This window comes from Lissotriton vulgaris, chromosome 8 (assembly GCF_964263255.1).
Source record: "Lissotriton vulgaris chromosome 8, aLisVul1.2, whole genome shotgun sequence".
NCBI lineage: Eukaryota > Metazoa > Chordata > Amphibia > Caudata > Salamandridae > Lissotriton > Lissotriton vulgaris.
Genome location: NC_141696.1, coordinates 155,923,206 through 155,945,712, shown reverse-complemented (window position 1 = coordinate 155,945,712; position 22,507 = coordinate 155,923,206). Strand labels below are relative to the sequence as shown.

The following is a 22,507-nucleotide window of genomic DNA, read 5'->3' as shown; positions in this document are numbered from 1 at the left end:
CACCCATCCCAAACTGACCACAAACGTACCATCTATGCAACGTTGGTATGCAGAAATTCACGCCTCAGCCAGTGAGGGTAAGTCCCAGGCCAGGGGCTAGAGAGCAAAAGACTGCATGTGCTCAGACGTTCCCTGCTAGGGACAGTTGATCTGAAACAAGGTCTGCTCTCTTGTATCCAGCAAGGATCTAGAAATCCTGCATGAATCTGCAAGGCACAATGACAGCATACATTTGCATAATATGCCCCACCTTCTGCCTTCCTACTTCCTGTGCAGTAGTTGTATGTGTAGAGAGAGAGGTCGCAGGCAAGGTAATTTTGTGAGTAGGATACAGGACCCTAAATAGCTGGTGAGAGGTATGAGGTATTCTAAAAGCATAAAAATTGTACACCTGTGAAATGAAATGCTTTCACATGTGATCTTCTGTGTTTATTGTCCTGTGCATAAAGTTGCACCTTGTGTTTGAAGGTTTAAATTATTTCAGGCTTGCATGGAGGCAGAAATTTCTGAGTGACTTTTATACATTTCTTAAGACTCTGCACTGTCAGGATGGCCGAGTGGTCTAAGGCGCTGTGTTTAGGCCGCAGTCTCCTCTGGAGGCGTGGGTTCGAATCCCACTTCTGACATGACTTTTGGAGATGTAATCTCCTTTTTCAGGTTAACATCTGATGGAAGTTGCATCTGTTGGTCTTCACCTGGGATGTGATTCCGTCCTCATCTAGTCAAGAGAGCTGGGGTTTCTCATATATTTCGGTTGTATAAAGTCTTGCTGACAAAGTGCAGTCCTTACTATATGAGCATAGGACCCATGTAAGAGCTCATCTGGAAGAGCCATGCTCTTGTATGCCCTGGCCAGACAGGCCATGCAAATATGGAAGAATACCTAGCATCTGGTAGACAGTTGGACTCCAGCACACTTACGGAAATTTCCTCAGGGCTGTGATCAGGGGCTGCTTAGATTTGCGTATTCCACCCTATGTTGTGACATTGAAATTCCTTGTTGAATTTGCTTTAGCTAGCCAAGAGGTGGCTGTTGACTCAATTTCAAAGCAGCTTTGGGCCTTTCAAGTGGCTGGTTAATAGCACTTTCTCTTTGTACGCCTTAAAGGTCTAAAGAGTTCTTCATAGGTACTGCTCTCTATGGATTGTTCAAAGATCTGTTGGAAGTACTTATAATAGGATAAATAAATTGAGGGCATGCCTTTTCGGTACCCCACTTGCATGGCTGTCTGGCCTGTGGAAGGTTCCACAAATGCAAGTCAGGATGGCCGAGTGGTCTAAGGCGCTGCGTTCAGGTCGCAGTCTCTTCTGGAGGCGTGGGTTCAAATCCCACTTCTGACAATTGTGTGTTTACTCTACTTTTTTCTTGAGAGAGAAAAAATCTGATCATTTCCCTCACATGGGCTTATATGGTTGTCTACTTGGAAAAGTGCAGTGAGTTTTTTTCTTGCTCTAGCCACTCATGACCTAAGATGTGTGCTTTTTTTGGTTCACAATATCTTTCCCTCTCTGTAGATGATCAAGCAAATGTGGTCAGGATGGCCGAGTGGTCTAAGGCGCTGCGTTAAGGCCGCAGTCTCTCCTGGAGGCGTGGGTTCGAATCCCACTTCTGACAAAACTTTAAGTCCATTTTGTCTCTGAGTTCTTTTAGAATCTCAGCTAAAAATTGGCAGTGCATATAATATCTGAATAAGTAACAAACTTCAGTTTCAACTGCAAATTAATTTGCCCAATTCTGTCTTCAAGCTCGTATAATATTCTTCTAGCACTCGTGGTGTTTTATGTGTTTTTTGGGGGGTGCTTAAAAAGTCCCTTTTATTAATGAAATGGGTTACATTCAGTCTTGTGATATTTTTGGTTTCCAATAAGTAGATTGTTAATTTTATGTAACCTCATTTTCTAATGCTCCATTCAAGAGATGTTTCCACTATGAAATGCAGAGCAAGGGGAAAGAGCACAAGTGATAGAGCGAGTGAGTGAGAAGGGGTGTTGAGGAAGGAGAGAATGAAACAAAGACAGAGTGAGTGAACGGCAGGTAGGCCTAGAAGAGGAGACTAGAAGTGAAGGCGACATACTTTTCCCTGCTTTTGACCTCCCACCCATCCCAAACCGACCACAAACGTACCATCTATGCAACGTTGGTATGCAGAAATTCACGCCTCAGCCAGTGAGGGTAAGTCCCAGGCCAGGGGCTAGAGAGCAAAAGACTGCATGTGCTCAGACGTTCCCTGCTAGGGACAGTTGATCTGAAACAAGGTCTGCTCTCTTGTATCCAGCAAGGATCTAGAAATCCTGCATGAATCTGCAAGGCACAATGACAGCATACATTTGCATAATATGCCCCACCTTCTGCCTTCCTACTTCCTGTGCAGTAGTTGTTTGTGTAGAGAGAGAGGTCGCAGGCAAGGTAATTTTGTGAGTAGGATACAGGACCCTAAATAGCTGGTGAGAGGTATGAGGTATTCTAAAAGCATAAAAATTGTACACCTGTGAAATGAAATGCTTTCACATGTGATCTTCTGTGTTTATTGTCCTGTGCATAAAGTTGCACCTTGTGTTTGAAGGTTTAAATTATTTCAGGCTTGCATGGAGGCAGAAATTTCTGAGTGACTTTTATACATTTCTTAAGACTCTGCACTGTCAGGATGGCCGAGTGGTCTAAGGCGCTGTGTTTAGGCCGCAGTCTCGTCTGGAGGCGTGGGTTCGAATCCCACTTCTGACATGACTTTTGGAGATGTAATCTCCTTTTTCAGGTTAACATCTGATGGAAGTTGCATCTGTTGGTCTTCACCTGGGATGTGATTCCGTCCTCATCTAGTCAAGAGAGCTGGGGTTTCTCATATATTTCGGTTGTATAAAGTCTTGCTAACAAAGTGCAGTCCTTACTATATGAGCATAGGACCCATGTAAGAGCTCATCTGGAAGAGTCATGCTCTTGTATGCCCTGGCCAGACAGGCCATGCAAATATGGAAGAATGCCTAGCATCTGGTAGACAGTTGGACTCCAGCACACTTACGGCAATTTCCTCAGGGCTGTGATCAGGGGCTGCTTAGATTTGCGTATTCCACCCTATGTTGTGACATTGAAATTCCTTGTTGAATTTGCTTTAGCTAGCCAAGAGGTGGCTGTTGACTCAATTTCAAAGCAGCTTTGGGCCTTTCAAGTGGCTGGTTAAGAGCACTTTCTCTTTGTACGCCTTAAAGGTCTAAAGAGTTCTTCATAGGTACTGCTCTCTATGGATTGTTCAAAGATCTGTTGGAAGTACTTATAATAGGATAAATAAATTGAGGGCATGCCTTTTCGGTACCCCACTTGCATAGCTGTCTGGCCTGTGGAAGGTTCCACAAATGCAAGTCAGGATGGCCGAGTGGTCTAAGGCGCTGCGTTCAGGTCGCCGTCTCTTCTGGAGGCGTGGGCTCAAATCCCACTTCTGACAATTGTGTGTTTACTCTACTTTTTTCTTGGGAGAGAAAAAATCAGATCATTTCCCTCACATGGGCTTATATGGTTGTCTACTTGGAAAAGTGCAGTGAGTTTTTTTCTTGCTCTAGCCACTCATGACCTAAGTTGTGTGCTTTTTTTGGTTCACAATATCTTTCCCTCTCTGTAGATGATCAAGCAAATGTGGTCAGGATGGCCGAGTGGTCTAAGGCGCTGCGTTAAGGCCGCAGTCTCTCCTGGAGGCGTGGGTTCGAATCCCACTTCTGACAAAACTTTAAGTCCATTTTGTCTCTGAGTTCTTTTAGAATCTCAGCTAAAAATTGGCAGTGCATATAATATCTGAATAAGTAACAAACTTCAGTTTCAACTGCAAATTAATTTGCCCAATTCTGTCTTCAAGCTCGTATAATATTCTTCTAGCACTCGTGGTGTTTTATGTGTTTTTTGGGGGGTGCTTAAAAAGTCCCTTTTATTAATGAAATGGGTTACATTCAGTCTTGTGATATTTTTGGTTTCCAATAAGTAGATTGTTAATTTTATGTAACCTCATTTTCTAATGCTCCATTCAAGAGATGTTTCCACTATGAAATGCAGAGCAAGGGGAAAGAGCACAAGTGATAGAGCGAGTGAGTGAGAAGGGGTGTTGAGGAAGGAGAGAATGAAACAAAGACAGAGTGAGTGAACGGCAGGTAGGCCTAGAAGAGGAGACTAGAAGTGAAGGCGACATACTTTTCCCTGCTTTTGACCTCCCACCCATCCCAAACTGACCACAAACGTACCATCTATGCAACGTTGGTATGCAGAAATTCACGCCTCAGCCAGTGAGGGTAAGTCCCAGGCCAGGGGCTAGAGAGCAAAAAACTGCATGTGCTCAGACGTTCCCTGCTAGGGACAGTTGATCTGAAACAAGGTCTGCTCTCTTGTATCCAGCAAGGATCTAGAAATCCTGCATGAATCTGTAAGGCACAATGACAGCATACATTTGCATAATATGCCCCACCTTCTGCCTTCCTACTTCCTGTGCAGTAGTTGTTTGTGTAGAGAGAGAGGTCGCAGGCAAGGTAATTTTGTGAGTAGGATACAGGACCCTAAATAGCTGGTGAGAGGTATGAGGTATTCTAAAAGCATAAAAATTGTACACCTGTGAAATGAAATGCTTTCACATGTGATCTTCTGTGTTTATTGTCCTGTGCATAAAGTTGCACCTTGTGTTTGAAGGTTTAAATTATTTCAGGCTTGCATGGAGGCAGAAATTTCTGAGTGACTTTTATACATTTCTTAAGACTCTGCACTGTCAGGATGGCCGAGTGGTCTAAGGCGCTGTGTTTAGGCCGCAGTCTCCTCTGGAGGCGTGGGTTCGAATCCCACTTCTGACATGACTTTTGGAGATGTAATCTCCTTTTTCAGGTTAACATCTGATGGAAGTTGCATCTGTTGGTCTTCACCTAGGATGTGATTCCGTCCTCATTTAGTCAAGAGAGCTGGGGTTTCTCATATATTTCGGTTGTATAAAGTCTTGCTGACAAAGTGCAGTCCTTACTATATGAGCATAGGACCCATGTAAGAGCTCATCTGGAAGAGTCATGCTCTTGTATGCCCTGGCCAGACAGGCCATGCAAATATGGAAGAATGCCTAGCATCTGGTAGACAGTTGGACTCCAGCACACTTACGGCAATTTCCTCAGGGCTGTGATCAGGGGCTGCTTAGATTTGCGTATTCCACCCTATGTTGTGACATTGAAATTCCTTGTTGAATTTGCTTTAGCTAGCCAAGAGGTGGCTGTTGACTCAATTTCAAAGCAGCTTTGGGCCTTTCAAGTGGCTGGTTAATAGCACTTTCTCTTTGTACGCCTTAAAGGTCTAAAGAGTTCTTCATAGGTACTGCTCTCTATGGATTGTTCAAAGATCTGTTGGAAGTACTTATAATAGGATAAATAAATTGAGGGCATGCCTTTTCGGTACCCCACTTGCATGGCTGTCTGGCCTGTGGAAGGTTCCACAAATGCAAGTCAAGATGGCCGAGTGGTCTGAGGCGCTGCGTTCAGGTCGCAGTCTCTTCTGGAGGCGTGGGTTCAAATCCCACGTCTGACAATTGTGTGTTTACTCTACTTTTTTCTTGAGAGAGAAAAAATCTGATAATTTTCCTCACATGGGCTTATATGGTTGTCTACTTGGAAAAGTGCAGTGAGTTTTTTTCTTGCTCTAGCCACTCATGACCCAAGATGTGTGCTTTTTTTGGTTCACAATATCTTTCCCTCTCTGTAGATGATCAAGCAAATGTGGTCAGGATGGCCGAGTGGTCTAAGGCGCTGCGTTAAGGCCGCAGTCTCTCCTGGAGGCGTGGGTTCGAATCCCACTTCTGACAAAACTTTAAGTCCATTTTGTCTCTGAGTTCTTTTAGAATCTCAGCTAAAAATTGGCAGTGCATATAATATCTGAATAAGTAACAAACTTCAGTTTCAACTGCAAATTAATTTGCATAATTCTGTCTTCAAGCTCGTATAATATTCTTCTAGCACTCGTGGTGTTTTATGTGTTTTTTGGGGGGTGCTTAAAAAGTCCCTTTTATTAATGAAATGGGTTACATTCAGTCTTGTGATATTTTTGGTTTCCAATAAGTAGATTGTTAATTTTATGTAACCTCATTTTCTAATGCTCCATTCAAGAGATGTTTCCACTATGAAATGCAGAGCAAGGGGAAAGAGCACAAGTGATAGAGCGAGTGAGTGAGAAGGGGTGTTGAGGAAGGAGAGAATGAAACAAAGACAGAGTGAGTGAATGGCAGGTAGGCCTAGAAGAGGAGACTAGAAGTGAAGGCGACATACTTTTCCATGCTTTTGACCTCCCACCCATCCCAAACCGACCACAAACGTACCATCTATGCAACGTTGGTATGCAGAAATTCACGCCTCAGCCAGTGAGGGTAAGTCCCAGGCCAGGGGCTAGAGAGCAAAAGACTGCATGTGCTCAGACGTTCCCTGCTAGGGACAGTTGATCTGAAACAAGGTCTGCTCTCTTGTATCCAGCAAGGATCTAGAAATCCTGCATGAATCTGCAAGGCACAATGACAGCATACATTTGCATAATATGCCCCACCTTCTGCCTTCCTACTTCCTGTGCAGTAGTTGTTTGTGTAGAGAGAGAGGTCGCAGGCAAGGTAATTTTGTGAGTAGGATACAGGACCCTAAATAGCTGGTGAGAGGTATGAGGTATTCTAAAAGCATAAAAATTGTACACCTGTGAAATGAAATGCTTTCACATGTGATCTTCTGTGTTTATTGTCCTGTGCATAAAGTTGCACCTTGTGTTTGAAGGTTTAAATTATTTCAGGCTTGCATGGAGGCAGAAATTTCTGAGTGACTTTTATACATTTCTTAAGACTCTGCACTGTCAGGATGGCCGAGTGGTCTAAGGCGCTGTGTTTAGGCCGCAGTCTCGTCTGGAGGCGTGGGTTCGAATCCCACTTCTGACATGACTTTTGGAGATGTAATCTCCTTTTTCAGGTTAACATCTGATGGAAGTTGCATCTGTTGGTCTTCACCTGGGATGTGATTCCGTCCTCATCTAGTCAAGAGAGCTGGGGTTTCTCATATATTTCGGTTGTATAAAGTCTTGCTAACAAAGTGCAGTCCTTACTATATGAGCATAGGACCCATGTAAGAGCTCATCTGGAAGAGTCATGCTCTTGTATGCCCTGGCCAGACAGGCCATGCAAATATGGAAGAATGCCTAGCATCTGGTAGACAGTTGGACTCCAGCACACTTACGGCAATTTCCTCAGGGCTGTGATCAGGGGCTGCTTAGATTTGCGTATTCCACCCTATGTTGTGACATTGAAATTCCTTGTTGAATTTGCTTTAGCTAGCCAAGAGGTGGCTGTTGACTCAATTTCAAAGCAGCTTTGGGCCTTTCAAGTGGCTGGTTAAGAGCACTTTCTCTTTGTACGCCTTAAAGGTCTAAAGAGTTCTTCATAGGTACTGCTCTCTATGGATTGTTCAAAGATCTGTTGGAAGTACTTATAATAGGATAAATAAATTGAGGGCATGCCTTTTCGGTACCCCACTTGCATAGCTGTCTGGCCTGTGGAAGGTTCCACAAATGCAAGTCAGGATGGCCGAGTGGTCTAAGGCGCTGCGTTCAGGTCGCCGTCTCTTCTGGAGGCGTGGGCTCAAATCCCACTTCTGACAATTGTGTGTTTACTCTACTTTTTTCTTGGGAGAGAAAAAATCAGATCATTTCCCTCACATGGGCTTATATGGTTGTCTACTTGGAAAAGTGCAGTGAGTTTTTTTCTTGCTCTAGCCACTCATGACCTAAGTTGTGTGCTTTTTTTGGTTCACAATATCTTTCCCTCTCTGTAGATGATCAAGCAAATGTGGTCAGGATGGCCGAGTGGTCTAAGGCGCTGCGTTAAGGCCGCAGTCTCTCCTGGAGGCGTGGGTTCGAATCCCACTTCTGACAAAACTTTAAGTCCATTTTGTCTCTGAGTTCTTTTAGAATCTCAGCTAAAAATTGGCAGTGCATATAATATCTGAATAAGTAACAAACTTCAGTTTCAACTGCAAATTAATTTGCCCAATTCTGTCTTCAAGCTCGTATAATATTCTTCTAGCACTCGTGGTGTTTTATGTGTTTTTTGGGGGGTGCTTAAAAAGTCCCTTTTATTAATGAAATGGGTTACATTCAGTCTTGTGATATTTTTGGTTTCCAATAAGTAGATTGTTAATTTTATGTAACCTCATTTTCTAATGCTCCATTCAAGAGATGTTTCCACTATGAAATGCAGAGCAAGGGGAAAGAGCACAAGTGATAGAGCGAGTGAGTGAGAAGGGGTGTTGAGGAAGGAGAGAATGAAACAAAGACAGAGTGAGTGAACGGCAGGTAGGCCTAGAAGAGGAGACTAGAAGTGAAGGCGACATACTTTTCCCTGCTTTTGACCTCCCACCCATCCCAAACTGACCACAAACGTACCATCTATGCAACGTTGGTATGCAGAAATTCACGCCTCAGCCAGTGAGGGTAAGTCCCAGGCCAGGGGCTAGAGAGCAAAAAACTGCATGTGCTCAGACGTTCCCTGCTAGGGACAGTTGATCTGAAACAAGGTCTGCTCTCTTGTATCCAGCAAGGATCTAGAAATCCTGCATGAATCTGTAAGGCACAATGACAGCATACATTTGCATAATATGCCCCACCTTCTGCCTTCCTACTTCCTGTGCAGTAGTTGTTTGTGTAGAGAGAGAGGTCGCAGGCAAGGTAATTTTGTGAGTAGGATACAGGACCCTAAATAGCTGGTGAGAGGTATGAGGTATTCTAAAAGCATAAAAATTGTACACCTGTGAAATGAAATGCTTTCACATGTGATCTTCTGTGTTTATTGTCCTGTGCATAAAGTTGCACCTTGTGTTTGAAGGTTTAAATTATTTCAGGCTTGCATGGAGGCAGAAATTTCTGAGTGACTTTTATACATTTCTTAAGACTCTGCACTGTCAGGATGGCCGAGTGGTCTAAGGCGCTGTGTTTAGGCCGCAGTCTCCTCTGGAGGCGTGGGTTCGAATCCCACTTCTGACATGACTTTTGGAGATGTAATCTCCTTTTTCAGGTTAACATCTGATGGAAGTTGCATCTGTTGGTCTTCACCTAGGATGTGATTCCGTCCTCATTTAGTCAAGAGAGCTGGGGTTTCTCATATATTTCGGTTGTATAAAGTCTTGCTGACAAAGTGCAGTCCTTACTATATGAGCATAGGACCCATGTAAGAGCTCATCTGGAAGAGTCATGCTCTTGTATGCCCTGGCCAGACAGGCCATGCAAATATGGAAGAATGCCTAGCATCTGGTAGACAGTTGGACTCCAGCACACTTACGGCAATTTCCTCAGGGCTGTGATCAGGGGCTGCTTAGATTTGCGTATTCCACCCTATGTTGTGACATTGAAATTCCTTGTTGAATTTGCTTTAGCTAGCCAAGAGGTGGCTGTTGACTCAATTTCAAAGCAGCTTTGGGCCTTTCAAGTGGCTGGTTAATAGCACTTTCTCTTTGTACGCCTTAAAGGTCTAAAGAGTTCTTCATAGGTACTGCTCTCTATGGATTGTTCAAAGATCTGTTGGAAGTACTTATAATAGGATAAATAAATTGAGGGCATGCCTTTTCGGTACCCCACTTGCATGGCTGTCTGGCCTGTGGAAGGTTCCACAAATGCAAGTCAAGATGGCCGAGTGGTCTGAGGCGCTGCGTTCAGGTCGCAGTCTCTTCTGGAGGCGTGGGTTCAAATCCCACGTCTGACAATTGTGTGTTTACTCTACTTTTTTCTTGAGAGAGAAAAAATCTGATAATTTTCCTCACATGGGCTTATATGGTTGTCTACTTGGAAAAGTGCAGTGAGTTTTTTTCTTGCTCTAGCCACTCATGACCCAAGATGTGTGCTTTTTTTGGTTCACAATATCTTTCCCTCTCTGTAGATGATCAAGCAAATGTGGTCAGGATGGCCGAGTGGTCTAAGGCGCTGCGTTAAGGCCGCAGTCTCTCCTGGAGGCGTGGGTTCGAATCCCACTTCTGACAAAACTTTAAGTCCATTTTGTCTCTGAGTTCTTTTAGAATCTCAGCTAAAAATTGGCAGTGCATATAATATCTGAATAAGTAACAAACTTCAGTTTCAACTGCAAATTAATTTGCATAATTCTGTCTTCAAGCTCGTATAATATTCTTCTAGCACTCGTGGTGTTTTATGTGTTTTTTGGGGGGTGCTTAAAAAGTCCCTTTTATTAATGAAATGGGTTACATTCAGTCTTGTGATATTTTTGGTTTCCAATAAGTAGATTGTTAATTTTATGTAACCTCATTTTCTAATGCTCCATTCAAGAGATGTTTCCACTATGAAATGCAGAGCAAGGGGAAAGAGCACAAGTGATAGAGCGAGTGAGTGAGAAGGGGTGTTGAGGAAGGAGAGAATGAAACAAAGACAGAGTGAGTGAATGGCAGGTAGGCCTAGAAGAGGAGACTAGAAGTGAAGGCGACATACTTTTCCATGCTTTTGACCTCCCACCCATCCCAAACCGACCACAAACGTACCATCTATGCAACGTTGGTATGCAGAAATTCACGCCTCAGCCAGTGAGGGTAAGTCCCAGGCCAGGGGCTAGAGAGCAAAAGACTGCATGTGCTCAGACGTTCCCTGCTAGGGACAGTTGATCTGAAACAAGGTCTGCTCTCTTGTATCCAGCAAGGATCTAGAAATCCTGCATGAATCTGCAAGGCACAATGACAGCATACATTTGCATAATATGCCCCACCTTCTGCCTTCCTACTTCCTGTGCAGTAGTTGTTTGTGTAGAGAGAGAGGTCGCAGGCAAGGTAATTTTGTGAGTAGGATACAGGACCCTAAATAGCTGGTGAGAGGTATGAGGTATTTTAAAAGCATACAACTTGTACACCTGTGAAATGAAATGCTTTCACATGTGATCTTCTGTGTTTATTGTCCTGTGCATAAAGTTGCACCTTGTGTTTGAAGGTTTAAATTATTTCAGGCTTGCATGGAGGCAGAAATTTCTGAGTGACTTTTATACATTTCTTAAGACTCTGCACTGTCAGGATGGCCGAGTGGTCTAAGGCGCTGTGTTTAGGCCGCAGTCTCCTCTGGAGGCGTGGGTTCGAATCCCACTTCTGACATGACTTTTGGAGATGTAATCTCCTTTTTCAGGTTAACATCTGATGGAAGTTGCATCTGTTGGTCTTCACCTGGGATGTGATTCCGTCCTCATTTAGTCAAGAGAGCTGGGGTTTCTCATATATTTCGGTTGTATAAAGTCTTGCTGACAAAGTGCAGTCCTTACTATATGAGCATAGGACCCATGTAAGAGCTCATCTGGAAGAGTCATGCTCTTGTATGCCCTGGCCAGACAGGCCATGCAAATATGGAAGAATGCCTAGCATCTGGTAGACAGTTGGACTCCAGCATACTTACGGCAATTTCCTCAGGGCTGTGATCAGGGGCTGCTTAGATTTGCGTATTCCACCCTATGTTGTGACATTGAAATTCCTTGTTGAATTTGCTTTAGCTAGCCAAGAGGTGGCTGTTGACTCAATTTCAAAGCAGCTTTGGGCCTTTCAAGTGGCTGGTTAATAGCACTTTCTCTTTGTACGCCTTAAAGGTCTGAAGAGTTCTTCATAGGTACTGCTCTCTATGGATTGTTCAAAGATCTGTTGGAAGTACTTATAATAGGATAAACAAATTGAGGGCATGCCTTTTCGGTACCCCACTTGCATGGCTGTTTGGCCTGTGGAAGGTTCCACAAATGCAAGTCAGGATGGCCGAGTGGTCTAAGGCGCTGCTTTCAGGTCGCAGTTTCTTCTGGAGGCGTGGGTTCAAATCCCACTTCTGACAATTGTGTGTTTAGTCTACTTTTTTCTTGGGAGAGAAATAATCAGATCATTTCCCTCACATGGGCTTATATGGTTGTCTACTTGGAAAAGTGCAGTGAGTTTTTTTCTTGCTCTAGCCACTCATGACCTAAGTTGTGTGCTTTTTTTGGTTCGCAATATCTTTCCCTCTCTGTAGATGATCAAGCAAATGTGGTCAGGATGGCCGAGTGGTCTAAGGCGCTGCATTAAGGCCGTAGTCTCTCCTGGAGGCGTGGGTTCGAATCCCACTTCTGACAAAACTTTAAGTCCATTTTGTCTCTGAGTTCTTTTAGAATCTCAGCTAAAAATTGGCAGTGCATATAATATCTGAATAAGTAACAAACTTCAGTTTCAACTGCAAATAAATTTGCCCAATTCTGTCTTCAAGCTCGTATAATATTCTTCTAGCACTCGTGGTGTTTTATGTGTTTTTTGGGGGGTGCTTAAAAAGTCCCTTTTATTAATGAAATGGGTTACATTCAGTCTTGTGATATTTTTGGTTTCCAATAAGTAGATTGTTAATTTTATGTAACCTCATTTTCTAATGCTCCATTCAAGAGATGTTTCCACTATGAAATGCAGAGCAAGGGGAAAGAGCACAAGTGATAGAGCGAGTGAGTGAGAAGGGGTGTTGAGGAAGGAGAGAATGAAACAAAGACAGAGTGAGTGAACGGCAGGTAGGCCTAGAAGAGGAGACTAGAAGTGAAGGCGACATACTTTTCCCTGCTTTTGACCTCCCACCCATCCCAAACCGACCACAAACGTACCATCTATGCAACGTTGGTATGCAGAAATTCACGCCTCAGCCAGTGAGGGTAAGTCCCAGGCCAGGGGCTAGAGAGCAAAAGACTGCATGTGCTCAGACGTTCCCTGCTAGGGACAGTTGATCTGAAACAAGGTCTGCTCTCTTGTATCCAGCAAGGATCTAGAAATCCTGCATGAATCTGCAAGGCACAATGACAGCATACATTTGCATAATATGCCCCACCTTCTGCCTTCCTACTTCCTGTGCAGTAGTTGTTTGTGTAGAGAGAGAGGTCGCAGGCAAGGTAATTTTGTGAGTAGGATACAGGACCCTAAATAGCTGGTGAGAGGTATGAGGTATTCTAAAAGCATAAAAATTGTACACCTGTGAAATGAAATGCTTTCACATGTGATCTTCTGTGTTTATTGTCCTGTGCATAAAGTTGCACCTTGTGTTTGAAGGTTTAAATTATTTCAGGCTTGCATGGAGGCAGAAATTTCTGAGTGACTTTTATACATTTCTTAAGACGCTGCACTGTCAGGATGGCCGAGTGGTCAAAGGCGCTGTGTTTAGGCCGCAGTCTCCTCTGGAGGCGTGGGTTCGAATCCCACTTCTGACATGACTTTTGGAGATGTAATCTCCTTTTTCAGGTTAACATCTGATGGAAGTTGCATCTGTTGGTCTTCACCTGGGATGTGATGCCGTCCTCATCTAGTCAAGAGAGCTGGGGTTTCTCATATATTTCGGTTGTATAAAGTCTTGCTGACAAAGTGCAGTCCTTACTATATGAGCATAGGACCCATGTAAGAGCTCATCTGGAAGAGTCATGCTCTTGTATGCCCTGGCCAGACAGGCCATGCAAATATGGAAGAATGCCTAGCATCTGGTAGACAGTTGGACTCCAGCACACTTACGGCAATTTCCTCAGGGCTGTGATCAGGGGCTGCTTAGATTTGCGTATTCCACCCTATGTTGTGACATTGAAATTCCTTGTTGAATTTGCTTTAGCTAGCCAAGAGGTGGCTGTTGACTCAATTTCAAAGCAGCTTTGGGCCTTTCAAGTGGCTGGTTAATAGCACTTTCTCTTTGTACGCCTTAAAGGTCTAAAGAGTTCTTCATAGGTTCTGCTCTCTATGGATTGTTCAAAGATCTGTTGGAAGTACTTATAATAGGATAAATAAATTGAGGGCATGCCTTTTCGGTACCCCACTTGCATGGCTGTCTGGCCTGTGGAAGGTTCCACAAATGCAAGTCAGGATGGCCGAGTGGTCTAAGGCGCTGCGTTAAGGCCGCAGTCTCTCCTGGAGGCGTGGGTTCGAATCCCACTTCTGACAAAACTTTAAGTCCATTTTGTCTCTGAGTTCTTTTAGAATCTCAGCTAAAAATTGGCAGTGCATATAATATCTGAATAAGTAACAAACTTCAGTTTCAACTGCAAATTAATTTGCCCAATTCTGTCTTCAAGCTCGTATAATATTCTTCTAGCACTCGTGGTGTTTTATGTGTTTTTTGGGGGGTGCTTAAAAAGTCCCTTTTATTAATGAAATGGGTTACATTCAGTCTTGTGATATTTTTGGTTTCCAATAAGTAGATTGTTAATTTTATGTAACCTCATTTTCTAATGCTCCATTCAAGAGATGTTTCCACTATGAAATGCAGAGCAAGGGGAAAGAGCACAAGTGATAGAGCGAGTGAGTGAGAAGGGGTGTTGAGGAAGGAGAGAATGAAACAAAGACAGAGTGAGTGAACGGCAGGTATTCCTAGAAGAGGAGACTAGAAGTGAAGGCGACATACTTTTCCCTGCTTTTGACCTCCCACCCATCCCAAACCGACCACAAACGTACCATCTATGCAACGTTGGTATGCAGAAATTCACGCCTCAGCCAGTGAGGGTAAGTCCCAGGCCAGGGGCTAGAGAGCAAAAGACTGCATGTGCTCAGACGTTCCCTGCTAGGGACAGTTGATCTGAAACAAGGTCTGCTCTCTTGTATCCAGCAAGGATCTAGAAATCCTGCATGAATCTGCAAGGCACAATGACAGCATACATTTGCATAATATGCCCCACCTTCTGCCTTCCTACTTCCTGTGCAGTAGTTGTTTGTGTAGAGAGAGAGGTCGCAGGCAAGGTAATTTTGTGAGTAGGATACAGGACCCTAAATAGCTGGTGAGAGGTATGAGGTATTCTAAAAGCATAAAAATTGTACACCTGTGAAATGAAATGCTTTCACATGTGATCTTCTGTGTTTATTGTCCTGTGCATAAAGTTGCACCTTGTGTTTGAAGGTTTAAATTATTTCAGGCTTGCATGGAGGCAGAAATTTCTGAGTGACTTTTATACATTTCTTAAGACTCTGCACTGTCAGGATGGCCAAGTGTTCTAAGGCGCTGTGTTTAGGCCGCAGTCTCCTCTGGAGGCGTGGGTTCGAATCCCACTTCTGACATGACTTTTGGAGATGTAATCTCCTTTTTCAGTTTAACATCTGATGGAAGTTGCATCTGTTGGTCTTCACCTAGGATGTGATTCCGTCCTCATCTAGTCAAGAGAGCTGGGGTTTCTCATATATTTCGGTTGTATAAAGTCTTGCTGACAAAGTGCAGTCCTTACTATATGAGCATAGGACCCAAGTAAGAGCTCATCTGGAAGAGTCATGCTCTTGTATGCCCTGGCCAGACAGGCCATGCAAATATGGAAGAATGCCTAGCATCTGGTAGACAGTTGGACTCCAGCACACTTACGGCAATTTCCTCAGGGCTGTGATCAGGGGCTGCTTAGATTTGCGTATTCCACCCTATGTTGTGACATTGAAATTCCTTGTTGAATTTGCTTTAGCTAGCCAAGAGGTGGCTGTTGACTCAATTTCAAAGCAGCTTTGGGCCTTTCAAGTGGCTGGTTAAGAGCACTTTCTCTTTGTACGCCTTAAAGGTCTAAAGAGTTCTTCATAGGTACTGCTCTCTATGGATTGTTCAAAGATCTGTTGGAAGTACTTATAATAGGATAAATAAATTGAGGGCATGCCTTTTCGGTACCCCACTTGCATAGCTGTCTGGCCTGTGGAAGGTTCCACAAATGCAAGTCAGGATGGCCGAGTGGTCTAAGGCGCTGCGTTCAGGTCGCCGTCTCTTCTGGAGGCGTGGGCTCAAATCCCACTTCTGACAATTGTGTGTTTACTCTACTTTTTTCTTGGGAGAGAAAAAATCAGATCATTTCCCTCACATGGGCTTATATGGTTGTCTACTTGGAAAAGTGCAGTGAGTTTTTTTCTTGCTCTAGCCACTCATGACCTAAGTTGTGTGCTTTTTTTGGTTCACAATATCTTTCCCTCTCTGTAGATGATCAAGCAAATGTGGTCAGGATGGCCGAGTGGTCTAAGGCGCTGCGTTAAGGCCGCAGTCTCTCCTGGAGGCGTGGGTTCGAATCCCACTTCTGACAAAACTTTAAGTCCATTTTGTCTCTGAGTTCTTTTAGAATCTCAGCTAAAAATTGGCAGTGCATATAATATCTGAATAAGTAACAAACTTCAGTTTCAACTGCAAATTAATTTGCCCAATTCTGTCTTCAAGCTCGTATAATATTCTTCTAGCACTCGTGGTGTTTTATGTGTTTTTTGGGGGGTGCTTAAAAAGTCCCTTTTATTAATGAAATGGGTTACATTCAGTCTTGTGATATTTTTGGTTTCCAATAAGTAGATTGTTAATTTTATGTAACCTCATTTTCTAATGCTCCATTCAAGAGATGTTTCCACTATGAAATGCAGAGCAAGGGGAAAGAGCACAAGTGATAGAGCGAGTGAGTGAGAAGGGGTGTTGAGGAAGGAGAGAATGAAACAAAGACAGAGTGAGTGAACGGCAGGTAGGCCTAGAAGAGGAGACTAGAAGTGAAGGCGACATACTTTTCCCTGCTTTTGACCTCCCACCCATCCCAAACTGACCACAAACGTACCATCTATGCAACGTTGGTATGCAGAAATTCACGCCTCAGCCAGTGAGGGTAAGTCCCAGGCCAGGGGCTAGAGAGCAAAAAACTGCATGTGCTCAGACGTTCCCTGCTAGGGACAGTTGATCTGAAACAAGGTCTGCTCTCTTGTATCCAGCAAGGATCTAGAAATCCTGCATGAATCTGTAAGGCACAATGACAGCATACATTTGCATAATATGCCCCACCTTCTGCCTTCCTACTTCCTGTGCAGTAGTTGTTTGTGTAGAGAGAGAGGTCGCAGGCAAGGTAATTTTGTGAGTAGGATACAGGACCCTAAATAGCTGGTGAGAGGTATGAGGTATTCTAAAAGCATAAAAATTGTACACCTGTGAAATGAAATGCTTTCACATGTGATCTTCTGTGTTTATTGTCCTGTGCATAAAGTTGCACCTTGTGTTTGAAGGTTTAAATTATTTCAGGCTTGCATGGAGGCAGAAATTTCTGAGTGACTTTTATACATTTCTTAAGACTCTGCACTGTCAGGATGGCCGAGTGGTCTAAGGCGCTGTGTTTAGGCCGCAGTCTCCTCTGGAGGCGTGGGTTCGAATCCCACTTCTGACATGACTTTTGGAGATGTAATCTCCTTTTTCAGGTTAACATCTGATGGAAGTTGCATCTGTTGGTCTTCACCTAGGATGTGATTCCGTCCTCATTTAGTCAAGAGAGCTGGGGTTTCTCATATATTTCGGTTGTATAAAGTCTTGCTGACAAAGTGCAGTCCTTACTATATGAGCATAGGACCCATGTAAGAGCTCATCTGGAAGAGTCATGCTCTTGTATGCCCTGGCCAGACAGGCCATGCAAATATGGAAGAATGCCTAGCATCTGGTAGACAGTTGGACTCCAGCACACTTACGGCAATTTCCTCAGGGCTGTGATCAGGGGCTGCTTAGATTTGCGTATTCCACCCTATGTTGTGACATTGAAATTCCTTGTTGAATTTGCTTTAGCTAGCCAAGAGGTGGCTGTTGACTCAATTTCAAAGCAGCTTTGGGCCTTTCAAGTGGCTGGTTAATAGCACTTTCTCTTTGTACGCCTTAAAGGTCTAAAGAGTTCTTCATAGGTACTGCTCTCTATGGATTGTTCAAAGATCTGTTGGAAGTACTTATAATAGGATAAATAAATTGAGGGCATGCCTTTTCGGTACCCCACTTGCATGGCTGTCTGGCCTGTGGAAGGTTCCACAAATGCAAGTCAAGATGGCCGAGTGGTCTGAGGCGCTGCGTTCAGGTCGCAGTCTCTTCTGGAGGCGTGGGTTCAAATCCCACGTCTGACAATTGTGTGTTTACTCTACTTTTTTCTTGAGAGAGAAAAAATCTGATAATTTTCCTCACATGGGCTTATATGGTTGTCTACTTGGAAAAGTGCAGTGAGTTTTTTTCTTGCTCTAGCCACTCATGACCCAAGATGTGTGCTTTTTTTGGTTCACAATATCTTTCCCTCTCTGTAGATGATCAAGCAAATGTGGTCAGGATGGCCGAGTGGTCTAAGGCGCTGCGTTAAGGCCGCAGTCTCTCCTGGAGGCGTGGGTTCGAATCCCACTTCTGACAAAACTTTAAGTCCATTTTGTCTCTGAGTTCTTTTAGAATCTCAGCTAAAAATTGGCAGTGCATATAATATCTGAATAAGTAACAAACTTCAGTTTCAACTGCAAATTAATTTGCATAATTCTGTCTTCAAGCTCGTATAATATTCTTCTAGCACTCGTGGTGTTTTATGTGTTTTTTGGGGGGTGCTTAAAAAGTCCCTTTTATTAATGAAATGGGTTACATTCAGTCTTGTGATATTTTTGGTTTCCAATAAGTAGATTGTTAATTTTATGTAACCTCATTTTCTAATGCTCCATTCAAGAGATGTTTCCACTATGAAATGCAGAGCAAGGGGAAAGAGCACAAGTGATAGAGCGAGTGAGTGAGAAGGGGTGTTGAGGAAGGAGAGAATGAAACAAAGACAGAGTGAGTGAATGGCAGGTAGGCCTAGAAGAGGAGACTAGAAGTGAAGGCGACATACTTTTCCATGCTTTTGACCTCCCACCCATCCCAAACCGACCACAAACGTACCATCTATGCAACGTTGGTATGCAGAAATTCACGCCTCAGCCAGTGAGGGTAAGTCCCAGGCCAGGGGCTAGAGAGCAAAAGACTGCATGTGCTCAGACGTTCCCTGCTAGGGACAGTTGATCTGAAACAAGGTCTGCTCTCTTGTATCCAGCAAGGATCTAGAAATCCTGCATGAATCTGCAAGGCACAATGACAGCATACATTTGCATAATATGCCCCACCTTCTGCCTTCCTACTTCCTGTGCAGTAGTTGTTTGTGTAGAGAGAGAGGTCGCAGGCAAGGTAATTTTGTGAGTAGGATACAGGACCCTAAATAGCTGGTGAGAGGTATGAGGTATTTTAAAAGCATACAACTTGTACACCTGTGAAATGAAATGCTTTCACATGTGATCTTCTGTGTTTATTGTCCTGTGCATAAAGTTGCACCTTGTGTTTGAAGGTTTAAATTATTTCAGGCTTGCATGGAGGCAGAAATTTCTGAGTGACTTTTATACATTTCTTAAGACTCTGCACTGTCAGGATGGCCGAGTGGTCTAAGGCGCTGTGTTTAGGCCGCAGTCTCCTCTGGAGGCGTGGGTTCGAATCCCACTTCTGACATGACTTTTGGAGATGTAATCTCCTTTTTCAGGTTAACATCTGATGGAAGTTGCATCTGTTGGTCTTCACCTGGGATGTGATTCCGTCCTCATTTAGTCAAGAGAGCTGGGGTTTCTCATATATTTCGGTTGTATAAAGTCTTGCTGACAAAGTGCAGTCCTTACTATATGAGCATAGGACCCATGTAAGAGCTCATCTGGAAGAGTCATGCTCTTGTATGCCCTGGCCAGACAGGCCATGCAAATATGGAAGAATGCCTAGCATCTGGTAGACAGTTGGACTCCAGCATACTTACGGCAATTTCCTCAGGGCTGTGATCAGGGGCTGCTTAGATTTGCGTATTCCACCCTATGTTGTGACATTGAAATTCCTTGTTGAATTTGCTTTAGCTAGCCAAGAGGTGGCTGTTGACTCAATTTCAAAGCAGCTTTGGGCCTTTCAAGTGGCTGGTTAATAGCACTTTCTCTTTGTACGCCTTAAAGGTCTGAAGAGTTCTTCATAGGTACTGCTCTCTATGGATTGTTCAAAGATCTGTTGGAAGTACTTATAATAGGATAAACAAATTGAGGGCATGCCTTTTCGGTACCCCACTTGCATGGCTGTTTGGCCTGTGGAAGGTTCCACAAATGCAAGTCAGGATGGCCGAGTGGTCTAAGGCGCTGCTTTCAGGTCGCAGTTTCTTCTGGAGGCGTGGGTTCAAATCCCACTTCTGACAATTGTGTGTTTAGTCTACTTTTTTCTTGGGAGAGAAATAATCAGATCATTTCCCTCACATGGGCTTATATGGTTGTCTACTTGGAAAAGTGCAGTGAGTTTTTTTCTTGCTCTAGCCACTCATGACCTAAGTTGTGTGCTTTTTTTGGTTCGCAATATCTTTCCCTCTCTGTAGATGATCAAGCAAATGTGGTCAGGATGGCCGAGTGGTCTAAGGCGCTGCATTAAGGCCGTAGTCTCTCCTGGAGGCGTGGGTTCGAATCCCACTTCTGACAAAACTTTAAGTCCATTTTGTCTCTGAGTTCTTTTAGAATCTCAGCTAAAAATTGGCAGTGCATATAATATCTGAATAAGTAACAAACTTCAGTTTCAACTGCAAATAAATTTGCCCAATTCTGTCTTCAAGCTCGTATAATATTCTTCTAGCACTCGTGGTGTTTTATGTGTTTTTTGGGGGGTGCTTAAAAAGTCCCTTTTATTAATGAAATGGGTTACATTCAGTCTTGTGATATTTTTGGTTTCCAATAAGTAGATTGTTAATTTTATGTAACCTCATTTTCTAATGCTCCATTCAAGAGATGTTTCCACTATGAAATGCAGAGCAAGGGGAAAGAGCACAAGTGATAGAGCGAGTGAGTGAGAAGGGGTGTTGAGGAAGGAGAGAATGAAACAAAGACAGAGTGAGTGAACGGCAGGTAGGCCTAGAAGAGGAGACTAGAAGTGAAGGCGACATACTTTTCCCTGCTTTTGACCTCCCACCCATCCCAAACCGACCACAAACGTACCATCTATGCAACGTTGGTATGCAGAAATTCACGCCTCAGCCAGTGAGGGTAAGTCCCAGGCCAGGGGCTAGAGAGCAAAAGACTGCATGTGCTCAGACGTTCCCTGCTAGGGACAGTTGATCTGAAACAAGGTCTGCTCTCTTGTATCCAGCAAGGATCTAGAAATCCTGCATGAATCTGCAAGGCACAATGACAGCATACATTTGCATAATATGCCCCACCTTCTGCCTTCCTACTTCCTGTGCAGTAGTTGTTTGTGTAGAGAGAGAGGTCGCAGGCAAGGTAATTTTGTGAGTAGGATACAGGACCCTAAATAGCTGGTGAGAGGTATGAGGTATTCTAAAAGCATAAAAATTGTACACCTGTGAAATGAAATGCTTTCACATGTGATCTTCTGTGTTTATTGTCCTGTGCATAAAGTTGCACCTTGTGTTTGAAGGTTTAAATTATTTCAGGCTTGCATGGAGGCAGAAATTTCTGAGTGACTTTTATACATTTCTTAAGACGCTGCACTGTCAGGATGGCCGAGTGGTCTAAGGCGCTGTGTTTAGGCCGCAGTCTCCTCTGGAGGCGTGGGTTCGAATCCCACTTCTGACATGACTTTTGGAGATGTAATCTCCTTTTTCAGGTTAACATCTGATGGAAGTTGCATCTGTTGGTCTTCACCTGGGATGTGATGCCGTCCTCATCTAGTCAAGAGAGCTGGGGTTTCTCATATATTTCGGTTGTATAAAGTCTTGCTGACAAAGTGCAGTCCTTACTATATGAGCATAGGACCCATGTAAGAGCTCATCTGGAAGAGTCATGCTCTTGTATGCCCTGGCCAGACAGGCCATGCAAATATGGAAGAATGCCTAGCATCTGGTAGACAGTTGGACTCCAGCACACTTACGGCAATTTCCTCAGGGCTGTGATCAGGGGCTGCTTAGATTTGCGTATTCCACCCTATGTTGTGACATTGAAATTCCTTGTTGAATTTGCTTTAGCTAGCCAAGAGGTGGCTGTTGACTCAATTTCAAAGCAGCTTTGGGCCTTTCAAGTGGCTGGTTAATAGCACTTTCTCTTTGTACGCCTTAAAGGTCTAAAGAGTTCTTCATAGGTTCTGCTCTCTATGGATTGTTCAAAGATCTGTTGGAAGTACTTATAATAGGATAAATAAATTGAGGGCATGCCTTTTCGGTACCCCACTTGCATGGCTGTCTGGCCTGTGGAAGGTTCCACAAATGCAAGTCAGGATGGCCGAGTGGTCTAAGGCGCTGCGTTAAGGCCGCAGTCTCTCCTGGAGGCGTGGGTTCGAATCCCACTTCTGACAAAACTTTAAGTCCATTTTGTCTCTGAGTTCTTTTAGAATCTCAGCTAAAAATTGGCAGTGCATATAATATCTGAATAAGTAACAAACTTCAGTTTCAACTGCAAATTAATTTGCCCAATTCTGTCTTCAAGCTCGTATAATATTCTTCTAGCACTCGTGGTGTTTTATGTGTTTTTTGGGGGGTGCTTAAAAAGTCCCTTTTATTAATGAAATGGGTTACATTCAGTCTTGTGATATTTTTGGTTTCCAATAAGTAGATTGTTAATTTTATGTAACCTCATTTTCTAATGCTCCATTCAAGAGATGTTTCCACTATGAAATGCAGAGCAAGGGGAAAGAGCACAAGTGATAGAGCGAGTGAGTGAGAAGGGGTGTTGAGGAAGGAGAGAATGAAACAAAGACAGAGTGAGTGAACGGCAGGTATTCCTAGAAGAGGAGACTAGAAGTGAAGGCGACATACTTTTCCCTGCTTTTGACCTC

The 22,507-nt window shown here is 43.6% G+C and overlaps 18 non-coding genes across 18 annotated transcripts; all 18 read left to right on the top strand.

The window, feature by feature from the left end:
* Positions 1-543: 543 nt before the first annotated feature.
* On the top strand, positions 544-626 carry TRNAL-UAG (transfer RNA leucine (anticodon UAG)). Its single transcript has one exon. It is a non-coding gene; the product is annotated as a tRNA-Leu (tRNA).
* A 632-nt stretch (positions 627-1,258) lies between these two features.
* TRNAL-CAG (transfer RNA leucine (anticodon CAG)) lies at positions 1,259-1,341 on the top strand. The gene has a single exon. It is a non-coding gene; the product is annotated as a tRNA-Leu (tRNA).
* Positions 1,342-1,532: 191 nt separating this feature from the next.
* Positions 1,533-1,615, top strand: TRNAL-AAG (transfer RNA leucine (anticodon AAG)). The gene has a single exon. It is a non-coding gene; the product is annotated as a tRNA-Leu (tRNA).
* Positions 1,616-3,628: 2,013 nt separating this feature from the next.
* TRNAL-AAG (transfer RNA leucine (anticodon AAG)) lies at positions 3,629-3,711 on the top strand. The gene has a single exon. It is a non-coding gene; the product is annotated as a tRNA-Leu (tRNA).
* Positions 3,712-4,735: 1,024 nt separating this feature from the next.
* On the top strand, positions 4,736-4,818 carry TRNAL-UAG (transfer RNA leucine (anticodon UAG)). The gene has a single exon. It is a non-coding gene; the product is annotated as a tRNA-Leu (tRNA).
* A 906-nt stretch (positions 4,819-5,724) lies between these two features.
* TRNAL-AAG (transfer RNA leucine (anticodon AAG)) lies at positions 5,725-5,807 on the top strand. The gene has a single exon. It is a non-coding gene; the product is annotated as a tRNA-Leu (tRNA).
* A 2,013-nt stretch (positions 5,808-7,820) lies between these two features.
* Positions 7,821-7,903, top strand: TRNAL-AAG (transfer RNA leucine (anticodon AAG)). The gene has a single exon. It is a non-coding gene; the product is annotated as a tRNA-Leu (tRNA).
* A 1,024-nt stretch (positions 7,904-8,927) lies between these two features.
* Positions 8,928-9,010, top strand: TRNAL-UAG (transfer RNA leucine (anticodon UAG)). The gene has a single exon. It is a non-coding gene; the product is annotated as a tRNA-Leu (tRNA).
* Positions 9,011-9,916: 906 nt separating this feature from the next.
* TRNAL-AAG (transfer RNA leucine (anticodon AAG)) lies at positions 9,917-9,999 on the top strand. Its single transcript has one exon. It is a non-coding gene; the product is annotated as a tRNA-Leu (tRNA).
* A 1,024-nt stretch (positions 10,000-11,023) lies between these two features.
* Positions 11,024-11,106, top strand: TRNAL-UAG (transfer RNA leucine (anticodon UAG)). Its single transcript has one exon. It is a non-coding gene; the product is annotated as a tRNA-Leu (tRNA).
* A 2,013-nt stretch (positions 11,107-13,119) lies between these two features.
* On the top strand, positions 13,120-13,202 carry TRNAL-UAG (transfer RNA leucine (anticodon UAG)). Its single transcript has one exon. It is a non-coding gene; the product is annotated as a tRNA-Leu (tRNA).
* A 632-nt stretch (positions 13,203-13,834) lies between these two features.
* TRNAL-AAG (transfer RNA leucine (anticodon AAG)) lies at positions 13,835-13,917 on the top strand. The gene has a single exon. It is a non-coding gene; the product is annotated as a tRNA-Leu (tRNA).
* Positions 13,918-15,930: 2,013 nt separating this feature from the next.
* On the top strand, positions 15,931-16,013 carry TRNAL-AAG (transfer RNA leucine (anticodon AAG)). The gene has a single exon. It is a non-coding gene; the product is annotated as a tRNA-Leu (tRNA).
* Positions 16,014-17,037: 1,024 nt separating this feature from the next.
* Positions 17,038-17,120, top strand: TRNAL-UAG (transfer RNA leucine (anticodon UAG)). Its single transcript has one exon. It is a non-coding gene; the product is annotated as a tRNA-Leu (tRNA).
* A 906-nt stretch (positions 17,121-18,026) lies between these two features.
* On the top strand, positions 18,027-18,109 carry TRNAL-AAG (transfer RNA leucine (anticodon AAG)). Its single transcript has one exon. It is a non-coding gene; the product is annotated as a tRNA-Leu (tRNA).
* Positions 18,110-19,133: 1,024 nt separating this feature from the next.
* TRNAL-UAG (transfer RNA leucine (anticodon UAG)) lies at positions 19,134-19,216 on the top strand. Its single transcript has one exon. It is a non-coding gene; the product is annotated as a tRNA-Leu (tRNA).
* Positions 19,217-21,229: 2,013 nt separating this feature from the next.
* TRNAL-UAG (transfer RNA leucine (anticodon UAG)) lies at positions 21,230-21,312 on the top strand. Its single transcript has one exon. It is a non-coding gene; the product is annotated as a tRNA-Leu (tRNA).
* Positions 21,313-21,944: 632 nt separating this feature from the next.
* TRNAL-AAG (transfer RNA leucine (anticodon AAG)) lies at positions 21,945-22,027 on the top strand. The gene has a single exon. It is a non-coding gene; the product is annotated as a tRNA-Leu (tRNA).
* The last annotated feature ends 480 nt before the right edge of the window (positions 22,028-22,507 follow it).